The 12,137-nt window shown below is 35.8% G+C and overlaps 1 long non-coding RNA gene across 1 annotated transcript in view; it reads right to left on the bottom strand.

Annotated features, from left to right (window-relative positions):
• Positions 1-3,135: 3,135 nt before the first annotated feature.
• Positions 3,136-12,137, bottom strand: part of LOC122185803 — a 39,025-nt gene continuing 30,023 nt past the window's right edge. The window contains exon 3 of the long non-coding RNA XR_006180977.1: positions 3,136-3,222. This is a non-coding gene — a long non-coding RNA (uncharacterized LOC122185803). The remainder of the gene's footprint in view (positions 3,223-12,137) is intronic.

The following is a 12,137-nucleotide window of genomic DNA, read 5'->3' as shown; positions in this document are numbered from 1 at the left end:
GAGCTAAGGAACAGAAAAGAAGTGATTTAATTTTGCCCTCATAAATACCCAAATAATCCACACAGTTAAAAGCTTGCAGTTTTTTTAATTATAATTAATGATCTCTCAGTAAGTGTGATAAATTGGAACATAACAAAAGTCCATAGAACAGCAAAGTAGTTTTTCCATACTAACAATAGCCCTTATCTTCCATCTCTTGCATGCTTTTCTCTCTGATGGGCTCTTCAAAAGCACCGACTTCAAAATCTGCCACGTTTTTGCATATATTGTGTACTACATAATATGATCACATCATTCAAAACTTCTGAACATTTAAAGGTTTCACTATCATAACCAAATCCCTAAGGATAAAGTCAGTCCCTGAATGTAACAGTTTTAGAAAGGAATCTCCTAACTCAGTACGGATTTGATGAATGAATCTTACTGAGTGTTCATTCAGTAAAACAGACAATTACTGGGCTTCGTGGACCGCAAGAGGTTTAGGGGAAATCAAGCATCTCTGGAATAGCAGTTCCCTGGGAAACCTGCCAACAATCACTTCCCAAAAGACTACTTTCTTACCCAACTCACACACTCCAGAGTCTCATAATTGCTGTTTTACGACCTTGTTTGGTTTTCTGCATCAACTAGGATGATGTTACCATAATGACAAGCCTCTATTTAATGAGATCAATTATTCAAAGGTTGTTTCTAGTTTTATGATAAGTTATAGGCTGTTGGCACTACTTTTTTCTCCAATGACAGAATATCATGAATGACTTCAAATTTTCCTCACCTTAGAAAATTTCTTGTCCTCTGCCTCATAAGAACACACAGTGTTTATGGGTGCTGAATTTGGAGTCAAACTTCAGTGCTGCATAGGCACTGAATAAGGGGGATTTCTGCTTGCCCAAATGAAAAAAAAGCCCATGGAATCTCAGCTGCTACATTTGAAATCAGACAAAAGCTGAAAAAAGCACCTAAAAGTGCTTTTAAAAGGCCAGGTGACTGAGAAACAGATTAAAACAAGCAAGATGTCATTTACTCTAAAATAACCTGCATAGTTTACACCAGATAAAAACTATAAAGAGATCTACTGTAGCAAAGCACGTTTTTCCCTGTAGAGATCTATTTCCATGTTTTTCTTGTTATAATATCTGCGATACGCACAGATTTCTGTGAAAGATAATGAGAGATCAAAACAAAATTATATGCCAAAATCATGAGAAAGCCAATGCGTGAGCTGGGATTTCTACAGTCTCTTGCACCATGCTTCCTCCTACTGAAAAAGATATGAACACTACATATTGTACAAATCTGACACCTCATGAGAAAGGAAAATATTTGAGATCTATTAGCTGACTTGCTAAACATGGAAATGAACCAATGTGACTTGTGTATAAAGTGAACTTGGGCCTTATGCCATTCACATTTCAAACTTCAAGCACAGTGTTAACTATCACAGTTGTCTTTGCATGCATGATATCCAGTAAAGTTCAGCTTCTATATCAGTTACTGCACTAAATAATTTCATCTGTAGCAAAATGGAGAAGAGATGCAAGTTAAGAAGAAACAAATAATAAATTGTGTAAATGATGTCATTGAAGAAAATTAAAGCAAAGCAATTTCACATATCTAAATTTAATTACAATTCATACTGAAGTAAGGGCTCTGAGAAGAGTCTTATGTAAACACCTGCAGAATAATGGAAGATACTGAAGGAAGATTAGTAAATAGCAGTAGATTCATTTTGGCATGATTATTCCAATCTTTAATTACATAAGAACCTCTGATGACTGTGCTGAAAATCATAAGCTTATATTCTGAAAAAAACGTCCCCACTGGAATTACTTATTATCTAACCATGTATTTATTTAGGCTTTTCTGAAGGCATTTTCCTCAAAAGTCCAAATTTCCACAAAAGTAGCTACGCAGCTAATTCTGTATTAGTAAGTTGATTACATACTCTTATAGTTGAACACTTGAGTGGCCTTACTCCATACAGCCACAAGATAGACATGATCCCTGATGCAATTCATTACATAGGCTGACCAGAGCCTCAGGTGACTTCTAATCTTTAAGTATTCCTTTTTCGTGGAAAGCAAGAAATGAAGAAAAGTGAAAACTGGCTTGAAATTGAGTCATGACTTAATAGGTAATCATCTACCCACAGGTAGGTAATCACAGACCCACAGATAGACATGGCATTAGAAAGCTTATTATGTACACACTTCAACTTGCATCTTTTGGTAAATGGATAAAGAATGGATGTGTCTAAGTCTGTAAGTTCCAAACACTGAATGAAGCATGTATGTATTGACATGACCCATCTTTATTAATTCAGTGAAGCTCAGGTATATATCTGCATGTGTTGGATAGAAATGTTTACCTGTATTATGATTGTTGATTTCAAGTAACCACTCATACAGATTTGAAATGCACTAGCATCTCATATTTCTAGGATATGTGAACAAGCTTACTGCTTACAGTAAAATAAACAAATTCAACTGGAACATGGAGTAATGAAGTCAAGTATGTTCTATAAATACAGCATCAGAGAAGAAGTAGAAACTAACAGGATCAATATGATATAACAGTTTTAATACAGAAACAGTATGAGAAAGCCTGATACTTTGGTCCCAGTCATGTGAATTGAAGATTTTATTTTCCCTGTACTCTCTTCACTTCACCCTCATCAGCTCCCCAGAAACATATAAACAAAAAGAACAATAAATTGCTCCTGAGGGCTTCAAAGAAACAACAATATTTGGAGTCTGTGCTTCAGCAAAAAGTACTGGATCATGGATGTTAGAAAATAATGTATGCTTTTCTGTAGAATAAAATTAAAACTGTTTTATGCATATGTCAACACTGCCCATGTAGCCTGACCAATATTCCATTCCAGAGTACATCACATATTTCAGTGGAGGAAAGATTAGTTCAAAATTATGAAAATAAATAACTCACTGTGAAATAATGAATGCTTTTTCTTCATACGCTACATTTTATCTTTCATTCAGTTTCATAACACAAATGTATTGTGCACAATCTTTAAGAAAATCAACATATAAAAAATTAATTGGAGTAAACTGTATAATAGACAGTTTTAACAAGCTATGAAAGAAATTTCCTTACCAGTAATATTCTGGTGCAATCCTCTCTCATTTCAGACTTGCATGTTTTGAGTGATATGCTTCCTCAAATGCAGCAGTAGCATGTTTCTAAGTTTGAAATACTGCAGACCTAGATGCCCAAACAAAGACACAACATTAATGGCAACCGAAGTGATCAGGCCTGTTCACTGTCAGTCTCATACTTAGTTCATCAAAGATATGACTTATAAGAAAGTTGAGTGAGTCTAGAAAATCTACAATTGCTAAATACTAGACAGAATAAGCAGTACTAGTTCTGTGTAAAAAGGGCTTGCTTTCTCCTATTCTAACTATATAAACTAAAAACTCTGCTATAGCAATGTTGCTGTTTGAGCTTTTTCGTAAATATTGGTATCTGAAATATAAGTCCTATATCAAAACTGATTTAATTCCTGTTTTTTATCTAAGTAAAATTCCCTACGCATAAATTAATGTGACACACACAACTTCCCCCATGGAAGCTGGAATATTACTTAATAAACAAGTTTACTATGCTACCTAGGATCTCCCTTTAGCACAACACCATCCTGCCATCCGCCTTGAGAAGAAAATTAAGAACGATGAAATAAATCTATGACACTAGAACCCAGGTGACACTGTCTCTTCTCTCAGTTTATTTCATTCTCTGGAAGCTCACATTTAGAAATACTTAGAAGATTCGTAAGAGAAGACAGACCCCACAAGGACTCATGAGAGACAAACCTGAAATTTGAAAATGCTAAGAATAATCTCACGCTTCCATCAGACAGGGATATGGATGATATATTGTTGGTACTAAGTGATACATCTGAGTTTTTTCCAAATACTATTTAACCTTTTGCCTAATATCTTAATCTTGTAGTACATAGTAAACACCAAAAATCCCCCTTTCACCTTAATGTGTACTCAAAAAAACCAAGTAAAAACATTACAAAGTTTTTCAACACTTATATGAGCTTTTTTTTCCCCCCACATACATGTATATATATGTGATTTGTTTTTCCATATATAATCAGTTACAGTGATACCTTCCCTGCCTCATTTATTGGTTGATTAGATGATTTCATGAGATTGGCACCTGCCTGTTCAATGCATTGCCAAGGAACTCTATTCTAGGCAATAAGGAAAGATAGGCCCACGCAGCACTTACACTAACCCATCATTTTTGCCTCTATGGAAACATATGTCTTACAGCTTTCCCAAGCCAATAGTAAAGTTAGCTTCTGTCATGTTCTTTTATTTCAGAATCTTGCCCCTAACCATCATATGATATTTTATTTTTAAGACTGTCTTTTTTGGAAAAATTATATGAGAGCCAGAATTTGCCCTTTAGTTCCGATTAGTATTTGTTTAACTTGACTGAGTTCACAGATACCATTTTAGTTTGCAGCCACAATTCACCACACAAAACCCACAGAACACAGTTCTTGATCTCTTCTCTGACTCAGTCTGTCAAAACCACATTTTGTCACTTGAGGTGTCAGTGATCTTCCACAGCATTCGAACTTTTTGCTCCTTAATTTTTCACATCTACAGGCTCTCTATTTTCAAGAGCCTGTAGGTCTTACTGATTAATGAACTTTTTTTCTATCTCCTATAAAGGCCTATCCTCTGGTATGTGCCAGAAAATACTTATATGCTTTTCCAGTCAGGCCAGCAGTCAGTCAAAATGTGCACCGGTGACCTAGGAAACAAATACACTTCTTTGTGTACTAAAAGTTAATGAAATAGTTGTAACTTTTTCAGACGAATTCTCGTGACTGCTATAGCTTACAAGGTGTCAAAATAGATCTTTTCTTACTTATTTTCACATCTAATGGTTACTTCTCTTAAACAGTCTTCAAATCATCTGATCTTCTATTTTCAAGTTTTTGTTATTTCCTTTATAACTGATCATAGCAAGTTTCTTAAACATCTACCCAGGTCCTTCAGACCACATACAGAAGAATGATAGTTACATGTAGAGCTGATTTCAAATGCTTTCAAATAAATAAAATGGTAACAAAGTTGTTCTTTTTATTTTCAGCATGAGGTGGAGGTTGGTATCATGAGAAAAATATGTAGTATGCTCCTACAGCACTGAGGATCTTCAGCTAAGACGAAATTTGGTGCTGTTCATTATTGACAGTGACTCATGGCAAAATATACAGATAAGCTCCCATAGGCTCTCTTGCAGCCATGAACATTGTTGCATTAAAAAATAGAAGAGAGCTCTTCCTAACAGTGTAGTCTCTCCACATTCTCCCAAAACGAACAACCAAAATGGCAGTGTGGCTTAATCTTCAAAATTCAAACAATTTTCCTCCACCTCACCAGGAAGATCTTCCTTCTGAGGCTCATTAGAGCAGCCCTTCAAGAAAACATCTTGACTTCATCATGCCTTTATAAGATCAAATCCATCACAGCAGTAGACAGGAATGCAAGATGAATGCATTTCAAATAGTTTACATCTCTGCGAAATTCAGAGCTCTTTTCTCCGAAGGCTATCAGAGAGCGGTTCAGAGCTCCTTGAACAAAACCTTCTAACTTGACTTGATTAATTAGTATAGTCAGAAGCCTCTTACAAGACCGGTATTATAACTTAATTAATTGCCTAATGTTTCTTTTGCCTTAGGAAATTTGATTAATGGTCTTCAAATATAACATCTGGTCATACAGTAAAGCAATCATTCAGTCCTCTAATGGCATGCAGATGATAAACGCGCCAATAGATTGGTGTAAATAATGTACACAGAGCAGTCTGCTGCTGCTGCCTCTGTTGTTCCAGCATGTAGTGCCATTTTAAGGCATTTTTCTATGCTTAAGGTTCAGGCACTCAATCACTTCGTTCATTTTGTACGTAAATTAGTGCACCTCCCAACAAAATATTTATATAACCCAGCTTGTACAGACTGCCTTTTCAGAGCTGATACTAGCTACAGACTCAGACAATACAACTACATAAAACATAATTTTATGTTTTGATGCTAGCTTTCTCTCAAGGATGTTTTGTTTCTGCCAACTCAAATTCTCTTCAGAGAGCCATGTAAGCTACAACATTACTTCTGAATAGAGAGAAAAAGTGTGTTGTTGGAATGAGTCCATAAAAATTACTCCATAGTCTATATGAGATCCTAGATGATTTGGATGACCCCAAGTGTTTAAACAGAGCGTCAACACTTGGGCATCTGATAAAATGTGTATGTATACAGCTGCTTATGCAGGTGCATCTGTGAGCCAACCCATTTTACAGTTTCAACTAACATGGAGCCATTGCTATTTGGTGCCAGCCTAGGGTAAGTAGTAGGTTAATGAACTTAGGATGAAAAATCACACAAACTCCCTCTACAGGACCTGATGAAGTAGCACAGAAATTAAGCATTGTGTCAGAAACTGGTTAATATGGCTTAAAATGAGAAATTCTTGCTTAAGATAGCTTCCAAGGCACCCAATCTTTCAAAAGTAGTTGCTATCTGTGAACTGCAGCTTTAATTCCTGTAAATTTGAAGTGCTTCAGAGAGAAAACTGAATTGTGCAGTCTTCTTTCAAGGCAGTAACTGTCTTCTTATTTGAACACTAGCATATTTTACAAAGTGCCTTAAATTAGGAATACAGTTTTTATGTTCTAGTTTTCAAAATGTGAGTTCAAAGTCAAGCCTTGGGGGCTAACTTCTAAATTTAAAAAATGAAGTAATTAATATCCCTAGATTGTAATAAATATTTCCACAACTAGAACTTGTTCACTAACATGCTCACTTCCAGATATTTATGAAAAATAAAAGGAGCGGTTTCCAATCTCAGAGAAAGGTGAATTACAACTAATTTTTCCTCCCTTATTTGTTACTGTGTACTCTTCACAATTCCACAATTAATGTCCATAAGATACTTTTAGCCTCAAAGCTATGAGCATACACCCACTGCACATATTGGCACCCATGCCATGTAAAATTCTGAGAAAGTTTCTTGATCTGGAATTAACTACTTTCTACCACAGTAGAATATTATGCATTCACCTTCCATAGGAACAGGTCATATTTTCACATATCACAGTACAAAATAATAGTAATTAAAGATCATAACTTCACTTCATCATCACAGCACCAATATATTCTTATCTGTTCAGACCAGACACTAAAAAGAAACATCATTCACTTCATAGGTGGTGATGTACATCCCCCTAGCACAAGTATTTAATGATTTATAGTGGTGATTTCTAAAACACTTTTTCAGACAGATTTGTGGGAGTTATTCTGGGTACAGGAAGGCACCTTCATTTCTTGAGACTGCAAATCTGGAAAAGTATTCGACAAATGGGAAAGATAAAGTCATGTTTTGGAATCAAGACAAAATGGAGAGTAAAATGTACTGCCTAGGATAATGGCTATTAAGCTATTTAGAGTGTTTTCAGCAGACAGCACTCATTTTTTATCCTCCTCACTTGAAGAAGCCAAATGACAAAGCACCCATTTGTGGCAGTTAGTGACCAATAACGTCTGAGGCACTCAGGACAGAAAATTCTTGTGTTTATTTTTGTCCAAATTAGTTTGAAGGACACCTGAAAGGGAAAAAGATCATCAGGATCAATCCCATGATGGATATTCTGCTCTGAATAGTCTACAATATTCCCTAAATAAGGGGGGAAAAAAAAGAAAACAGATCAAAGATCTGTAGTAAAACTTTAAAAGCAAGAGAAGAAAGAGGCTATTCTTCCTGGCTTAACAGCAGAACATTCTACCTAAAGCCAGAATTTTTATAGTAATCTAAACTCCGACATGGGACCACTTGATACATCAAGTTGATCCAACTGGCAGCAAAAAGAGCCCATAGGACAGCCTGACTTGGCTAATCAGCTTTTTCTGAAAGGAAGCAAGGCAGCAAATGAAACTGAACATAAAAATGCAGTGGTAGCACATAAACACTCAAACCCAGGTCCTGGTGCAGCCCATGCCTAGAGTCCAGAATTAGGTCCAGTTGCACAAACAGAAAGGACAGCATACACTGGCAGATGATAAAAGGATTGCTGTGCAAACTGTGCAAAGCCTAAACAAAACCATAGCAAATGGACAACCCAGCCCTGAAAAAGCAAACAATCTTTTCTCTATTGTTCTGTTGTTTCAGGGCTATGCCTCCTGCCTGATTCCTACATCATGTACTCTTCATCTGTAATACACTTAAAGTAGAAAGATAGTGCATTCTTGGAAGTCTGAAAAGCATCATTTCCAAAGTTCATAAGCTTTGGTTATCATGTCACTGATTCCATGCCGTGCCACCAACTACACTTAAATTCATGTAATACAAAAATCTTGCATGAGATTTGATGCCTTTTCCTTCAATCAGTTGTGAATTTATATGATAAATACTGTTACATATATAAGCAAAAAAATATATATATATATATATATATATATATCCTTTGTCTTCAGGGACATTAAATCTAACATAGGATGGACTTGCATATTAGTTTGTTATAGAAGCCATTAGAAAAGTAATAAATTATATGTCATATAAGAATAAAGCTATGAATGCCTTTTGAATCTGCTGCTGGCAATTCTTGCTGTCAGAACATTGCATAACACAGCCTTCAAAGAACAGCTGTAGGATGTAGCTGAAACTGGTGAAATTGTTTTGCCAAGGATGAGTAGTAAATTGTTCTGCATATTTATTATTCAGATTAAGCAGTAAAAAAAAATTCCTATTCTACTAATGATCTGAAAACTATTCTATCCAGAAAGCTGTGAAGAAATAGCCTTTTGGAATTTCATTCACAGGCAGAGCTTTGAATGCCAAATGGAACTTCAAAGTTGCTCATATATTTGCCAAGAAACAAATAAGTTGCTTTCCTAGTCCTCACTTCTGTTATGCATCTTCTGCATCTATTCTTAATAGCTAAAAATAAATACAAAACTTCCAAAAACATAAATAAATTATTTGAAATTAAATATAAATTTAAATAGTCTAAATACTAACATGTACTTGGTCAGCTAATGCATCAAATTTTGTCTTCTTTTACCCTTCCACACAAACTGGCTGCAGTGTATGTGCAAAAGATGGCAAATATAACTAATGCTGTCACAGCTGCATTTGTGTGAACAGGTTTACTGGGAGACATAATACCTTTAATTAGATCAAGTGGTGCAACTGTGAAGAGAAAAAAACAACCTCCTAACAATCACTTGAGCAAGCTTTCAAACACACAATGCTTACTTCTAAATGAGTTAGTGTGTATCCATGTATATGCAAATAGGCCAAGCATATAGAGTTAAAGGAACAGTAATGACAGACCTATGTCCAGGTTTACTCTTTTTGTTGCAATTTACTCCAAAATTCATGCATTTCAGAAATCTGAGATGGCACGGTTACATCAGATGCATTATAAACAGTTCTGGGAGAGCAGATTCTTTAGCCCCATAGGCAGTGCTGAAAATTAAAACCACAATCTGTCCAGCTCCCTCTGTTTGCCAGTTGTAATTAAGTAGACTTTCACAATTCATATTTTTCCATAATATTTTGCATACGACTAAGGTGATTTCTTTTGAAACTAACTTATCAAAACACATTTGTCTATTTATAGTAAGAGAGGACTTGTTTAATTTAGTTCTCAAGATCTCATGCTGAAGACTGATATTTGATATTACAACAATTTGTTTGGAAATTATAAACTGGCAGATTTTCCTTACATTAAGACAGATGCACCAGAAGTACATTCTGCTCACTGTTTTCTGGCAGTATGAAAGGTACATTACTCTATAAATAAAAGATTTAACCACGCTTGCAGTTGCAAAATTTATGTCTGCTCCTCCAAGTATGTGTAGTCAGTGAAATTCAACTCCCTGAACCAATCTTTTACAAACACAATAAACTTCCTTCAGGCAAGAAAGCTGCTTTTTTATTTATGAGCATACAGTTAATATTACAAGCAGCTATGAAAGTGAAGAAAAAACATCAGAACATGTGAGGCTTAAAGACATTCCAAAACATGTATGCATAAAAGTGGCTTTAAAGTTCAGTTTTAAAAATCATTCTGTTTTGGACACTATTTAAAAAAAAAAAACAGCTTTTTTTTTAATACTAACCTACTGGCATAATGATACAGTTTGGAGTTATTTCTAGCTGCATCATTCTCAAGAATATGAATAAGCAAGTAAAACAATGATGGGAACCTGCAAGTCTTCTGCAAGTCTGCAGAAGTTCCTCATCTTGCTTCTTGAGATACTCAAGGCTTGTAGAAAGCTGCAGGACAGAAGAACTGCTTCTATGTTGGAAAATTCCTGACTAAACTGCACCACCTGAAAATGTCAAAACCAAGACAAAATGAACATGAAAGCTGAAGGTAATGCCAGGCCCTAGAATAATTGTCATTTATTTCAAGGGCATAAATAGGAATTAAGTTGACCCTCTGCAGAGAAGCAAGTTTCAACTTAATGGGATTCTTCTGAAAAAGTAATGGTGGATAACCATCCCCATGAAGTCAAATGTAGTCACTGTTTCCACAGACTGCTATTGGAAAGATTTCACAGTCTTAGAAGTGTTTCCTCGCTTTATAAAGTTTCTTATTAAAATAAATGTAAATTATTTTTAAAAATATTACTCCAAGCATTGTTTTCTCTAAGGACCTAAATCCAGCACAAGCTATCTTCACACTCTTCTATATCAAGTCATTTTGAGGAGTTTTTCCCTCACATCCATATAACCTGTTCAGTCATTGTTCACATATATTTACGATACTTAGCCGCATGTTCTCATTAACTAATCACTAATTATCTCTCTTGATAGGTAATGCTAAGCTTAAAACACTAGATTTTCATTCTCATTTCATGCTTGATTGTAATGTTGACTATAAGGTTGTAGAACATCCTTCCCCCCACCACCACTCTGAGTAAATCCCATCTGATACAGCATTGCTGCAGCCAGCCATATTCTACAATATCAAGGACACTGTTGTAGAGAGAAGCAGTATGTCACACTAATGGCGTAGTTGAAGAAACTGTATTTCTCATTCAGCATAAACTGGCCATTATAACTCCAAGGAATCACTCTCGGTGTTCTGAATTAAATTAAAATTTTTCTCTAAGAGTTAGTGTGTGCCAAAGCCCAGCTGGGCAAAATGATTTCTCCGTGCGTATTTTCCATTTTGCCTAAATTCTGTTAGATTGTAGGGGATTTGAAATTTCTCATGGGATGATGTTCATTGCAAAAGTAATTGAGATAGCACGACTTCTGAGTATTCTGAGCATTAAGAACAAAAGTCAATATAATGTTTGCTTAACTAGAATTGTAAAATCTTTGCAATCCTTTTAATGTTTATTATCTCAGTTGCAGACTGAAAGCACTAGGTAATCAGGTAGGTTAAAAAGACTCCTAAGTGTACAATTGTATCCCTAGTAACTGCTTTGGATAGAAGTCTCATAGTAGTAATCTAATCTACAGCACCTTTCATCCAGAACACATTTCACCTATCGTGTTTCTGACTGAAATGCAGTTACCAGGAAAAATATAACTGCTTAATAAAGCAGAGAAACCAGAGAAAGTTTAGAGGATAGAACTAAAATGAGTTTCAACTCATTTCAGCAACTTCAAGAAAAAAAAATAAGACTTCTGTTTTACCAGACTATTCAGGTAGAGCCACTATCCATCTTACAAAGACCTGTAATTACCATTAAGTTGCGCTTAGCGCACTGAAGACCTCAATAACTTACAGCAAGAGAAAAATCATAGAATCATAGAATCACCAAGGTTGGAAAAGACCTAAAAGATCATCCAGTCCAACCGTTCACTTATTACCAATAGCTCCCACTAAACCATGTCCCTCAACACAACATCCAGCCTTTCCTTGAACACCCCCAGGCTCGGAGACTCCACCACCTCCCTGGGCAGTCCATTCCAGTGCCTGACCACCCTTTCTGAAAAGTAATACTTCCTCATGTCCAGCCTGAATCTCCCCTGCCGTAGCTTGAAGCCATTCCCTCTGGTCCTATCACTAATGACACGAGAGAAGAGGCCGACCCCCAGCTCACTACAACCTCCCTTCAGGAAGTTATAGAGAGCAAT

The sequence above is a fragment of the Lagopus leucura genome, unplaced genomic scaffold, assembly GCF_019238085.1.
Source record: "Lagopus leucura isolate 7727_CA_CO unplaced genomic scaffold, USGS_WTPT01 Super-Scaffold_100033, whole genome shotgun sequence".
Classification (NCBI taxonomy): Eukaryota; Metazoa; Chordata; class Aves; order Galliformes; family Phasianidae; genus Lagopus; species Lagopus leucura.
Note: the sequence above shows the minus strand (reverse complement) of the source record. Positions and strands in the feature narration are given on the sequence as shown.